The sequence below is a fragment of the Herpailurus yagouaroundi genome, unplaced genomic scaffold (genome assembly GCF_014898765.1).
Source record: "Herpailurus yagouaroundi ecotype Mexico unplaced genomic scaffold, PumYag 188, whole genome shotgun sequence".
NCBI classification, from domain to species: domain Eukaryota; kingdom Metazoa; phylum Chordata; class Mammalia; order Carnivora; family Felidae; genus Herpailurus; species Herpailurus yagouaroundi.
This window is the reverse complement of record NW_024412419.1, coordinates 23,098,055-23,110,891: the sequence shown is the minus strand read 5'-3', so window position 1 is coordinate 23,110,891 and position 12,837 is coordinate 23,098,055. Positions and strand designations below refer to the sequence as shown.

Here is a 12,837-nt window from a genome sequence, read left to right as displayed (position 1 = left end):
ATCAACTCAGACCACCAGGCCACCTGACTGCCCCACATCAACCTTGGGTTTTGCATGAATGAATGAATCAATGAATGAGTGAATGAATGTTTTCAATAATGAATAGATATTGGGTGCTGGGCTATGAGTTATGCCCCGAGTGTGATGGGCTCTGTGATGACCACCCAGGTCCCCTTTGGTGAAGGACTTGTTGCCCTGGCCGCGGGCAGTGCTGGTCAGCCATCTGCCCCTCCACTGATGGCCTCAGCTGCAGGGACCCGCCTCTCCCATGGTCTTGCTCTTTACCAGGGCAGGGCCGATTCGGTGACAGATGGAATCGAGAGCTTAAAGACCCAAGTGGATGACTCTGAGAGCAGATCTAGTTCCAGAACTGTCATGATGCTGGCTGAGGCTGCCGTTGGGCATCCCAATTCAGCTTCCCTCTGCCCCATCCTGCTTCCTTGTCCCCTTGTCCACAGGGCTTGATCGCAAGGCCACTTCCTAAGAAACACCTGAGTGCTAGCTCCATCTCGAGTCCACTTCCAGGGAACCCAGCCTGCGACACAAACAAGACAGTGGTCCTTGCTCTCAAGACCGTTTGGTCCAGTTGGGGATAGAGACAACAGCAATAATCACTACATGGCACTTCCCATTGGTCAGGCACCAAGCTACGCATTTTACATCCATTATCTCTGTATTAGTCAGGCCTCTCTCTGTTGAACCAGACAGAAACTCAGCCAAAATGGCGTAAGTAAAATTGAGAACATATCAGCTCATGTAGACCCCTTGCTTCAGCCACCGCTGGATCCAAGTGTTGTCAGAGCGCCAAGAGTCCAAGTCCACGGCCCTCATTTCCCCAGTGTTGGCTTCCATCGCAGGCGGTCTCTCTGTTCGGGGGCTGTATTAGTTTCCTGGGGCTGCCATAACAAATCACCACAAATTTGGGTGGCTTACCACACAGGAAGTTATTCTCTCCCAGGTGTGGAGGCCAGAAATCATGGTGTTGGAAGGTCGGTTCCTTCTGGAGGCTCTGAGGGAGAAAGGGTCCCGTGCTTCTTGCCCGGCTCCCCGCAGTGACTGGCAAAATCCTTGGCTCCTTGGCTTGTGGATGCATCACTCTCACCTCCACTTCTGTTTCCACGTGGCCCTTGCCCTTTGTGTGTCCGTTCCCTCTTTTGATAAAGACACCAATCATTGGATCAGGGTCCACCCTAATGTAGTGTGGCTTTGTCTTAACTTGCTTGCATCTGCAAAGACCCTATGTCCAAATAAGATCACATTCGAAGGGGGTTAGGATTTGAACATACCTTTTTGGAGGACACAGTTCAACCCACACGGTGGCTAAACGCTCCAACTAGTAACTCTGATGGAAAGAAAGTCTTAGTGACTCCAGCTAAACTCCCAAGTAGGATTCCCACTGGCCTGCTCTGAGTCACATGCCCCATTTCTGGGAACCTGTTTCTGTGGCCTGGCCAATGGAATATTCTCAGTGGCCGGGCCTGGGTCATGAGCTCACACTGGAACCAGAAAGTAAGGTCAGACCTACCTGGATCACATGTCCAACAGCAAATCCAACTAATAGCACCAAAAGAAAGAGGAATGGGCATTGAGAAGACCCAAATGACAGAGGGTCCTCAGCCCTGTGTGCTCCCAGGTGTCCTGAAGGGCTGCATTACGATTTACTGAGAGAAGGATGGGAGCTCAGAAAAGTTAAATGACTTGCAGCTAGCTAATGGGATTAGTACTGAGCTGACACCCTAACCCAGGCCTTTATGGCTCCAAAAATGAGCTCTTTCCCCAACAAACAAAGGCCAAGAGTTCAAAGAGTGTTCTCTATCACAATGGGATAGTCAGGCAAAGCCTTGTGGAGGCAGTGGGACTTGGGCTGTACCTTGAAGAGAGGGAAAGGAAGACTGTCCAGGGGAAGGTGATGCCTGGAGCCTGAAGAGGCGTTGTTCTCTCTTTGGTTGAGGCACAACGTTCTCTCAGGGCATGGTGAGAAGGGTGGTTGGAAGTATGGCTGAAGTCAACTGCAAGGCCTTGAGAGTCTTCTGCTTCCCACTAGCTATTGGGAGCCATTGAAGATTTATGAGCCACAGAGAGACTTGGCCCTTGATCAGCTCACAGGGCAGGTCTAAGGGTCCTTCGGGAGGAAGGATTAGAGGCGCAAGGCTTGGGCAGGGAGGTCCTGAGGAGACTGTTGCCACGGTCCAGGTAAGCGGTGATAAGGACCACCTGGGGCTGGAGAGGAGGGATTGGTGACTCCACCCACCTCCCTCCGTAACTAGCCCCAAGACCAAGTCCAACCCTGTCCCAACCTGGTCCCCACCCCTGCCCCATTACGGCCTTGCCTGGTGATACCAGCCTTAAAAGATGGGTTCAAGGACCAGCTGGGACTTCCCTCACACTCATGTCTGGCCTGGGCCCTCAAAAACCCCTCTGGGCAAACTGTTCTCATGACTAGTATGGGCAGACCTCCTCGTGGGCGAATCATCACATCCCGGCTGGTTCCAATTCTGCTGCCAAAGGCATCTCCACAACGATGGAGGGGGGTGGAGGTGGGGGAGCGGACTACCAGGCCAGCCCTGGGCCAGCTTCTCTGCTTCCTCCAGCTGACTTGGGGAACAGGGCTGGGGGGCTGGGGGCAGCTGCACCCCAGAGTTCCAGTGGACGGTGGTCTCAGGAGGGGTGCACTTTGCAGTGGGCTCCTTGGCCTGCTCTCTGCAGTGAGGCATGCAAGCAGGGAGATTCCTCCCACTGCGCCAAGGCCCACAGCTAAGGATGGAAGCCGACAGGCCGCTGGGAAAACACCCCAGGGGCCTGGACTGGGAAGGGCGCTGTGGGGGTCCCTCAGGTGGAATCCCAGGCCTAAGAGGTGGGTGAGAGTGTGGGTTCCACAAGTCTTTGGCCGGTGAGGCAGAGCATAATGGGACAAGGACAGGAAGGAGATTCCCACTGTCCCAGGAACCAGGCCGCAGTGCCCTTGCAGGAAGCAGGGGAGGGGGAGGCTTCAAGGCTCCATTCTCCAGTGCTCCCTAAGTCTGTGGAGATCGTCTCTCAGACCAAGCCTGGAATTACAGTCCCCCTCAGGAGTTCTAGAGGAGATGGAATGACACCCTTCTCCACTGGGTCCCCTAATCTTTCCAGTGACTCAGTATGGGGTGAACCTTGCTCACCTTTCCCCTCGCCTGCGGGAGGAATCCTCCTGGCATTTGACAGAAGGGGAAGTGTGTGGGCAGCCCAGGGATTTCTCAGTAACCATTCCCAGGCCCCCTCCCGGGGCACTTGCTGCTCTGGCTGCTGGGAAGTGGCCCCTGGGAGGGGGCTCACTTGCATCAGAGGGAAGGCCCCTCGTGTCTCAGCGACCTGGCTTTTTCCCAGAGTTCCCACTGGTGCCAGAAACGGCCACCTCCGGCCCCCACTTCTCCCGGGCCAGCACAGAGCTTGGCTTCCGCACGGTGGCTCTGCCTCCCCAGGTCGCAGGCTCCGCAGGTCCTAGAGGTGGGCATGTAATTGATGAGGAGACTCCGAGTTCCTCAGAGATCAGTTCAAGAGCACGGGGTAGGGAGGGGGAGAACTCTGACCAAAGCTCGTTTAATGTATTTACAAAGTTTGGATCGGAAAAATCTGTTCTTGCGAAGAGCTGATATGCTCCCTTTTATCAGAAAAGGAGAGCTTGATAACCACCAGCATTATGTTTTGGATAAGACTACCAGGAAGTTGTGTTTAGAGGCAATAGCACCATCAGCCCAACGTTCTGGGACAACTCTCTCCTCCTCACATCTAGGCTCGTATTTTTAAAACCCTACCTTAGGGGCGCCTGGGTGGCTCAGTCGGTTAAGCGTCCGACTTCGGTTCAGGTCATGATCTCGCGGGTTCGTGGGTTCAAGCCCCACATCGGGCCCTGTGCTGACAGCTCAGAGCCTGGAGCCTGCTTCGGATTCTGTGTCTGCCTCTCTCTCTGCCCTTCCGCCACGCCCACCCTGTCTCTGTCTCTCAAAAATGAATAAGTGTTAAAAAATTTTTAAAATAAATAAAAATAAAACCCTACTACAAAGGCCTATAATATCTGTCTTTGCTATTGTGAGTCATCGCAAAGCTTTTTAGAAACAGACAGGATAGGATCACTGAATGAATGAGTGCATGAATGAATGATAGCATTTACTGAGTACTCTCGTGCCAGGCCGTGGTCCAAGCACGTTATCGTATCAATGCATTGAAGCCTCCCAACAACCCTGCGAGAAGCCTTACTAGCATCCCCATTTTCCTGCCAAGAGACGAAAGCACAACAAGAATAAAAGTTTAGCCCAGGTCACGCAGGCTGCCGGCCTCTAGCTTCCTCTCTGCTGGCTGCCTCTGGGAACGAGTGAGTGAGAAAAGCCCATAAGCGCCAAGGAAGAGGACGAAAGCCAGGTGCTGGAGGGTCAGGGCTGATGCTGGTGCCCATGGGGTGAAGGTGACAGGGAAGGGGGGGCTGAGGAGTCCTCAGCTGGTGACTTCCAGCTCCCCTAGGAGAGGGTTCCTTCAGGCACTGAGGCAGCTGGTGCGCTGGGAAGGTCCCGGTCCCTGGCTCTTTTGTGGCCATGGATAAGTCCCTTGCCCTCCCCTGGCCTCGCTCTGCTCATTCGGGACCGAGTCAGTGGGATCTGGGGATCTGGGTTGCTCTGCTGCTGATGGTGCACAAAAGCTTGGCGGGGCGGGCAGCTGGGCCCCAGGGAGCCTCAGAGGGCATGAGAAGTCAGGGTGGGAGAGCCCCAAGCTCCGGAAGTTCTTCGGGCCAGGGGCCGGGTGCAAACCCCCTGGCTAAACCCCCTGTCCTCCCCAAGAACAGCTGAGGCTGAACCGGACTGGGAAGAAACTCAGAGATCATCCGATCCGACCTTCCACCTTATGGACAAGGAAACAGAGGTGGGGAAGGAGAGAGAGGCCTGGGGCGCATGAAAGGCTGGAGCCCGCTTGCCTGCCTGCCTCTCGGCCTGCCTATTGCTCTCCTTCCTTAAAGTCCCAGCCACCAGGCAAGAGGGACCCCCAGAGCATCCGGTGGGGCCAGCAGGATTGTTAGCTGGTCCCTTAGGGCTTTGTGTTGTCCTAGGCCATGAGTCAGAAAAGTTTCATTGTGACACCAACCCAGTGAACTATGACTTTTGGGGTCAAGCAGTTGCTCATGACTAATCCTCACACACAAGGTGCCGAGTCGGCCCTGGGAAAGTGGCAAAAGAGGCCAAGTGTCTTTAGAAGCCTCCCTTGGCCCCGCGGGGCCCTCCCTCAACTCCATACCCACATACCAGTGCTCCCCAACCCCAAGCTTGCCCTCTGCTTGCAGCCGGTGACATCTGGGAAAGCCTCTGATGGGAGTTCATAGGAGGACGGGTACAGCAGTGCGGGGAGGGGAAACCCCAGAGCAGAGCGAGGACAACCTGCGTTCTTGTTCCTGCACTGCTGTCAGCTAATCATGTGGCCGTGAACAAATCCTTTCCTCTCTCTGGTCTCCGTTTTCTGCTCTGTAAAACGAGAGGCTTGTGTTGGGTGTCTCTAGGTTTCTCTGCACCCTGAGAGGATTACAAGGTGCTGCCTCTCCACGGGGCACCCATATCATCAAGAAAAGAACTAAAAAGGGCAAGCCTCAACCCAAACGGTTGTGCCGTCAGGCGTCAGGAGGCCTGTGGGGGGGAGGAGTTGGGCCCACAACCCGCACTGAGTCCCGCAGGCTCTGTGGGCCCTCGGGGCCGGTCGCCACTGGAGCCGCGGGCCCGTCGCTGGGCTGAGGGGCCAGGGCCTGGGGCAGGTCAGCGCGCGCACGGTACACGGATAGCTTTGGCTGTAGGATCAAGGATCTCGCCCAGCCCTGTGGGCATCACATCTGTCCTTACAGTCCCACACGGACACACAGAGAATTTCCTTCAGGCACCCCCACCCCCACCGACTCACGCAGCCCTTAATTCTTGAGAGAATCAAGTCTTCCGGTCTCCACAGATGGCTGTCTGTCCCCATTCAAGCTGTCCACTGGCCCCGACTATACTGAGGACACCCCTCCAGCCCCAGCCACCAACCCACCAGAACCAGTGCCCAGACCTGTGCCGGAGCCAGGTTCCTCAGAGAAAACTGCTCAAAGCATTGATAAAATAATGGCATGGGTGAAGAATAGGGCTCCCTTTAGGAAATCCCTTAACTGTGAGTCAGGATATAGGGTAGATGAAGAAACGGAGGCTTGCAGAGGGTAAGGGGCTTCCTCCAGGTCCCAGAAGGTGGGGTTGGGGCTTAAACCAGGGCCTCGGGGCAGACAAACAGCCAGCCTGTTGGCCTATAAGCTTTATGGCTGTGAGGTTAAAAGTAGAGAGCAGAGGCCTGCCAGCCTCCTCTCGCTCATCTGCGCTTGGGGATCGGGCCACCCTCATGGGGGCTCATCTCATGCCGTGCTGTTGAGCTAACAGGGTGAGGGACCCACATTGACGGGACTTATCTTCAATGCTGTTGTCACTTAGGACGACCACCACAGTAAACAGGATCCTCAGAACTTCAGGTGTCAAGCCCGGGACCTCATGAGAGGCCGGCAGAGCAGCCCCACCCAGCGGGTGACCTTCCCACAGGACCCAGGAAACCGCCCTGCCTGGGCTCTGACGTTCGTCCTGTCTGGGAGCCCTCTCCTTTCTTGTGGTTCCGTGTTCAAAAATCTCCCTCTGTCTTCCCGGCCACCCTCTGACCAGAAAGGTCCAGGCTCTCTGCCCCTCTGTGCACAAGAGTGACTTTTGCTGAAAAGCAAACATCACTGGGGCACCCGGCCTCGTGGTTTCAGGCTGTGTGGTTTACCTCATGACGTCATCTTCCTTCCTCCAGATAAACCAGAAGAGACTTCACTGCTCCAAGTGTCACAGGTCCCCGGGGGGGGGGGGGGGGGGGGGAAATGGTGCCTGCCCCAACTCGCCGTTTGAAGGTTCAGAGAGGGCAGCTGGGTAGTGGCTCCACCAGGGAAGGCATCTGCAGGGTGCCTAGGCTCAGGGGTGGCTGCAGGGGGTCTTCTGGTACCTCTCGCAGGTCTCTGGTTAGTGTAGGCTCAGGCAGGGCTCTCTAAACGTGGGAATCAGGCACAGGTCAGGCGCTGGACCTCATGGGTCCCACGTGACACAGCACCCGACTCCAAGCCACTATCCACACAGAGCAGGAAGACAGAGCAGACCCCCTTTGTCAGATCAGGGTCGTACCCCCTCCCCAGTCTCTCTTGCTGCCAGCCCAGAAGGGGTGGGTATGCCAGGGCTGGGGAATGGGAAGGGGTAGCTTATGCCTGTCCCAGGCTCTGTGCTTTATTATCTCATTTAAGGTTCCAACGACTCTTTGAAGTAGGTAATTCACAGAGTGCTCAGTTGACCGATGACAGACCCAAGGCTCAAAGACGTTTGGGATTTGCCTGAGGCCCCAGTTAGCATTAGGTCTTGCATGTGGTCGGTGTTCAGGAATGTCTGTCACGTAGAGAGGGGCCAAGATGCTACCTTTTCTCAGAGAAGCAGAATTCTCAGGGTGCACGGGACAAGACTGTTTCTGTTCTGAGGGAGCTGGCATCCCCCCAGTGAAGGGGTCCTGACTGGGCCAGGGCCTCCTCAGGAGCTTGGATGTCAGGCTGGGGCTGTGGATGGCCAGAGCATCACAGACCCAACTCAATCCAGATCCATCCAATGCTGGAGAACGTGATGGAACTTCTGCCTTCGCAGTGGGGCTCCATCTCCTTCGACTTGATCCAAATTCTTATTGGGCCACTACCCGTGCCAATCGGGCTCACTCTGCAGGGCCCTTTGGGGATCAGATAGCCTGGCCAGAGGGGAAATAAAACAGAGACAAAATGACAGGGTTCCTGTCCTCAGGGAACCTACACTCTCTTTAGGAATGATGACAGGAACAATGGCCACCACCACCACCCCAGTGTTTTAATCACTGTATTTATCCAGCATTACTACGTACCAAGCCCCATAAAGCGTGTCACACATATGTCTCATTTAATGCCTGTTAAAAACAACCTGTGAAGTGGCCATCGTTCCCATTTTATAGATGAGGCAACTGAGTTTTGGTCCCTTGCCCAAGGTGACGAGGTAGGAAGTGGCAAAGCTGGGATTTGAATCTGGGACTGTCAGACTACAGGACCGTGGTCCTGACCACAGAACACCAATAACTTGGACCCAAGGCAGAAGGACACACATTCCACACAACTGTGCTGAGTGTGCAGAAAAGGGATGCGGGGGAACCCGGGGCCCTGTGGAAGGTAGGCAGTGTTCGGCGGGCAGGGACGGGGCAAAGGGCACCAGTGCCAGCCAGGGCTGATGGGTGGGGCTCATGGAGCACATAAGCCTCGTGAGAAGCAGCCAGTAGTTCCTTTGGGCCAGAGGCCAGGCCCTTGGGAAGGGGGCGCTTTGGGAAACAGAGATCAAGGCCAGAGTGGGGCAAACTGGTGCTGGGTGAGAGCTTCCATCTTTGTTTAGCCTTGGGCTCCTCACGGAAGGCCGTGTCCTTGAGGTCAAAGGCCTGTTCAGGCCAGAGCTTCTCCAGCACCGTGCCCCACCCCTCTGCTCTCTACATCAACTTCGCACCCCTCCCTGCGGTCCGGTCTGGATGCCTTCCTTCATCAGCTGTTGAGACCAAGCAGTTCCAGAGAGGCCTGAGCAGCTCAGAGACGGCTGGGTTTGTGGGCGGAGCCTGAGACCCGGAGAATGATCTGAACTGATAGAGCCCGTGTGGGTGGTCTCCCCTAGAGCCTGGGAGGGAGCCAACGGGGCTGGCTCTGTCCCTGGCCTGGACACCAGCAACTCAGTCAGAATAGGCTTGGCGTCCATGTTGCATGCTGGGCTGGTTACAGGCCTCCAGGGGCCCCAGACACTGTCCCCAAAGCCATCACCGGGCATCATGGTGGCCACAGCTGCCTGCCCGCCCACTCTGCCTGTGCCCCCTGGCGGGGTGGCGGGACCTTTCCTGCACTCCTGGGTTCCATTCCACAGTCAGAATTCTGGCAGCTGCCTTCTGCCTCTGGCCTCACCTCCTTTCTTCTCTCATCCACTCATCTCCTGCTCCTTTACCATCAGGAGGTGGGTCTCCACTAAGTGGCTCTCTGGGGCCCCAGAGTGGAGGCAGGCAGGACCCTGAGCTGGGCTGTCAGGCCTGAGGGTGGCTCAGAGGTGGAGAAGGGGCCAGGCCAAGGGCAGCGAGCCTTGAGCAAAGGCGCCGGGGACGGTTTGTGAGCCCAGCTCCCCCTTGCTCACGCTCCTGGCAGGAGGCCCAGGCTCAGAGCCGGCCTCACAGGCTGATTCGTGACTGAGAAACTGCCTCCTGGGCCCTGCTCTAGGTGGGAGGGGCCTGGGAAAACCAAGTTGTTGGGCCTTCATGGCCCTGTGGGGCCTGCCCAGGCTGTGTGTGGCGGCTCAGGAGGCCCGGGAAAGCCATTTTCTTCATTAAGCATCTGGGTGGAGATTGCAGGAATCAGCAGGAATGCCTTGCCAATTATCCAGACTCGGGCTGGTGGCCGGGCCCCAGGGGAAGCAGGTTTGACTCCCTCAGTCCTTTCCAATGCCCCTTGCTCTTCCTTCTGGAGTGGTAATTAATCAGGGCTGCTCAGGGGCGGTGGGCGGTGTTTTCCATACTGCCCTGCCATCCACCTGCCCGCTGCTGCCCCTGGCTCTGGAACCTGGGATGAGCAAGGTCCCCGGATACAGTCAGCATTCCTGCTCTGGGCCAGCTCCCAAGCCGAGCATGGGTAACAGAGGAGCCAGAGATGTGGCCATCGTGGCTTATGCGCCATGGCTGCTGTGGCTGCAGTGACACCCCTAGGTGGCCAAGATGGCCACCAACGATCAGCCCCTTGACTGCTCCGAAAGCCACCCAGTGCTCTGCATCCTGGCAGGACTGCTGCCTGAGATCTGCTCTCAAAGAGCATGAGCTCCCCTGTGGAGCCACATCCCCCGGCATCGCTCGCAGCTCCACTGTCCCATCTTTCAACCTGGGAGCCCCGGGGCCTGGGCCTGGGCCTCATCTGTTCACCTCATCGCCCTCCAAAGTGGCAAGCCTACAGACTGGCTAAGTGTCCGTTTGTTGACTTTGCCAAGTGTGGGCCTGGGGTGGGCGAGGGCGGAGCGGGCAGGGCCAGGGACTGCAGTGGGGGTGGCAGAGAGGATGCGGCCAGTAGGCAGGATTTGGAGGGGGAACAAACCAGAGCAGTGACTGGCTGGATGTGGGGATTAGAAAGAGTGTTGGGTTGAGTCTCGGGCAACTCGGGGTTCTGTCAACTTGGGCCCGTGCTCTTACCTCCCAGAGGCAGGGGATCCCCGACCCCGTCCACCGCCAAGGCGGGAGCAGTGAGCTCATGTCTGCCTGGCTCAACTGCTCTAGAAACTCACACTCTCTCTGCTTGTCATGAGAATTATGAAAAAGTCCAAACACACTAAAGGGAGGTAAGAGAGTCTCACAACCCCTGAGGATCCCACCACTCAGCCTCCACACTCATCAGCCTTTTCTAATCTTTCCTATTTCCCATCCCCCGCCTTTTTTTTTTGTATTTTAAAACAATACCAGACATCAGACAATTTCTCCCATAAATACTGCAGTTTTTATCTCCAACAGATTGAGTGTGTCTGTTTTACATAACCACAAGGCCGAGTCTTAGCAACTGTTGGTAAAAGTTAACGGAGTGTCACATAAAACCCCGCTCAGGCTCCCATTTCTCTGGTGGCCTCATCCTTCTAGTGCCAGCACACCAATTCCTAAGACAGGGGAGATTGTCACAGCAGGTCACATCATGGCCTTCAGGTCAGCTTGGCTCAGCAAGCTCTTCCTAAAGCTCTCAGCCCCATGCCAGGGGCTAAGCTACATAGGTGACAGAGACAGGCCCTGTCACACAGGAGCTCCACGTGGCCACTGCCAGTAGAAGAGTCTTCTAGGTCAGCCTGGATCCAGGAAGACACGAAATCCTCTCCTGCCTCCCAGAATCCTTGGAATCAATTCATGAGGCTCAGAGGCCCTTTCCCAAGGCCCATGCCTACCCCTGGTCTCTTTCTCTCCATTTCCTCCCACCCCCGTTTCCATGTGCCTATGCACCGGCCTGCTGGAATGACCAATCCTGTCCCTTGGCCCGGAATTTCTCTTTTTCTCCCTCCCTCCCTCCCTCCAGGCTCCTGCTCAGTGCCTCTTCTGTGACCAGCCCAGGGTTGCTCCTGTGTTCCCAGCATAAACTCCCGTCCCTGCTGTAACGCCTGTTTCGTGTGTCTGGGGTTTTCCAAAGGGCAGGACTGGGTCCCTAGTGTTCCATACACAGCCAGCCCTCCACATTGGGATATTCTGTATGCTTGTTGTATGACCTGGGTGTGCAAGTGAAGGAGTGAATTCGAAGGAGAGCCAGTTGGTGGAAGAACAGAGAAACAGCTGGGAACACATGGGAATGGGGGGTGCTCTCCCAGAGCCCTCCGTCCATCTTCAGAAGCTGGAAAACAGTTGGAGCCAGCAAGTGGTGGGGCCGCTTCTCTCCCAGCAGAGCAGAGGATCTCCTGCCCCTTCCCATCAGTGAGGCCTGAGCTGTCTAGTGTCCCGTGTCACTGGCTCTCTGAACGCCCCCAGGGCAGTTTCCCTCCCCGGGTCAGGCTGGAAACACGCATGGGGAGCTCAGCGCATGCCCAGACCCCGCGCCTGCTGGTGGGGTCTGTTTGCACATGGTCATCTGGTTTCAATCCAGTGAAATCTTAAAACTTTCCACGGGAACTTCTTCTATTTTGAACTCCTCCCGGATGGGCTGGATGGACTAACTCCGAGCAGGCTGTGAGCTCCTGGGCAGCGGCTGGGGAGTCGCCGCCCCCAGCCGGCCCGTCAGCAGGAGCAAGCGTTGCTGGGGCAGCTGCGGAATTCAGACCCATCCCCCCCTCAGGCTTGCAAGGGGGCACCCTGAGCCTGTATCTCCTCATCTACACAGAGCAGGGCTAATGCCAGGCAACCAGACTGCCTGCGTGCAAATCCTGGCACCACCCGTAGTAAACTATGTCACTTTGGCAAAGTTACCGGACCTCCCGTTCTTCATCTATAAAATGGAAATAAGTTGAGCTGTTGGGATTGCGGGAGTCAACACCTGTAAAGTGCTTAGCACAGTGTCTGGGATATATTGCAAGGCCCCTACCAAGCACCGGTTATTACACAGCCGTGATTTCTTATCTGAAACCTTTGGCCTTTCGCATCTCAGAGTTTATGTTTATATGTCTTTGAATTTTTAATTTTTTTTTTCAACGTTTATTTATTTTTGGGATAGAGAGAGACAGAGCATGCACGGGGGAGGGGCAGAGAGAGAGGGAGACACAGAATGGGAAACAGGCTCCAGGCTCTGAGCCATCAGCCCAGAGCCCGACGCGGGGCTCGAACTCACGGACCGCGAGATCGTGACCTGGCTGAAGTCGGACGCTCAACCGACTGCGCCACCCAGGCGCCCCTGTCTTTGAATTTTTAGAAACGTAATATGCGTGTTCCGATAGCACATGTGATCCAGCGAGGTCTTGGCAGCTTGCCATGGCCAAACGTATTAGCATTTCCTCACTCACAGCTACGAGTAGTCACCCTAAGCGGGAAGAGGAAAGACCACAGGCAGCCTCATGTGTGATCAGGCCACATTTTGCTGCCAAGTAAGTTACTCCAAAATGTTGGGGGTTTTAGGACTTTGGGAAGTTTGGACTTGCGGACAAGGAACTGGGGAGCTGGGATTGTTATTGCAACACTTGTTTAGGAGGGAGTACGGAAATGGTTCCCCTTGAGAGCCCACTGTGGAGAAGGGTGGCTGGGCGCCTCCTCCTGCCCCTCTGGGCTGCCCACCGGGGCCCGCCCTGCACAGTGTCCCCAGCACAGAGGGCCTCC

At 56.0% G+C, this 12,837-nt stretch overlaps 1 long non-coding RNA gene across 1 annotated transcript; it reads right to left on the bottom strand.

Annotated features, from left to right (window-relative positions):
• Window positions 1–663: 663 nt before the first annotated feature.
• On the bottom strand, window positions 664–3,356 carry LOC121044285 (uncharacterized). The gene is made up of 2 exons (XR_005797230.1): window positions 1,871–3,356; window positions 664–1,237 (listed from the first exon to the last, which is right to left on the bottom strand). It is a non-coding gene; the product is annotated as an uncharacterized LOC121044285 (long non-coding RNA).
• Window positions 3,357–12,837: the final 9,481 nt, after the last annotated feature.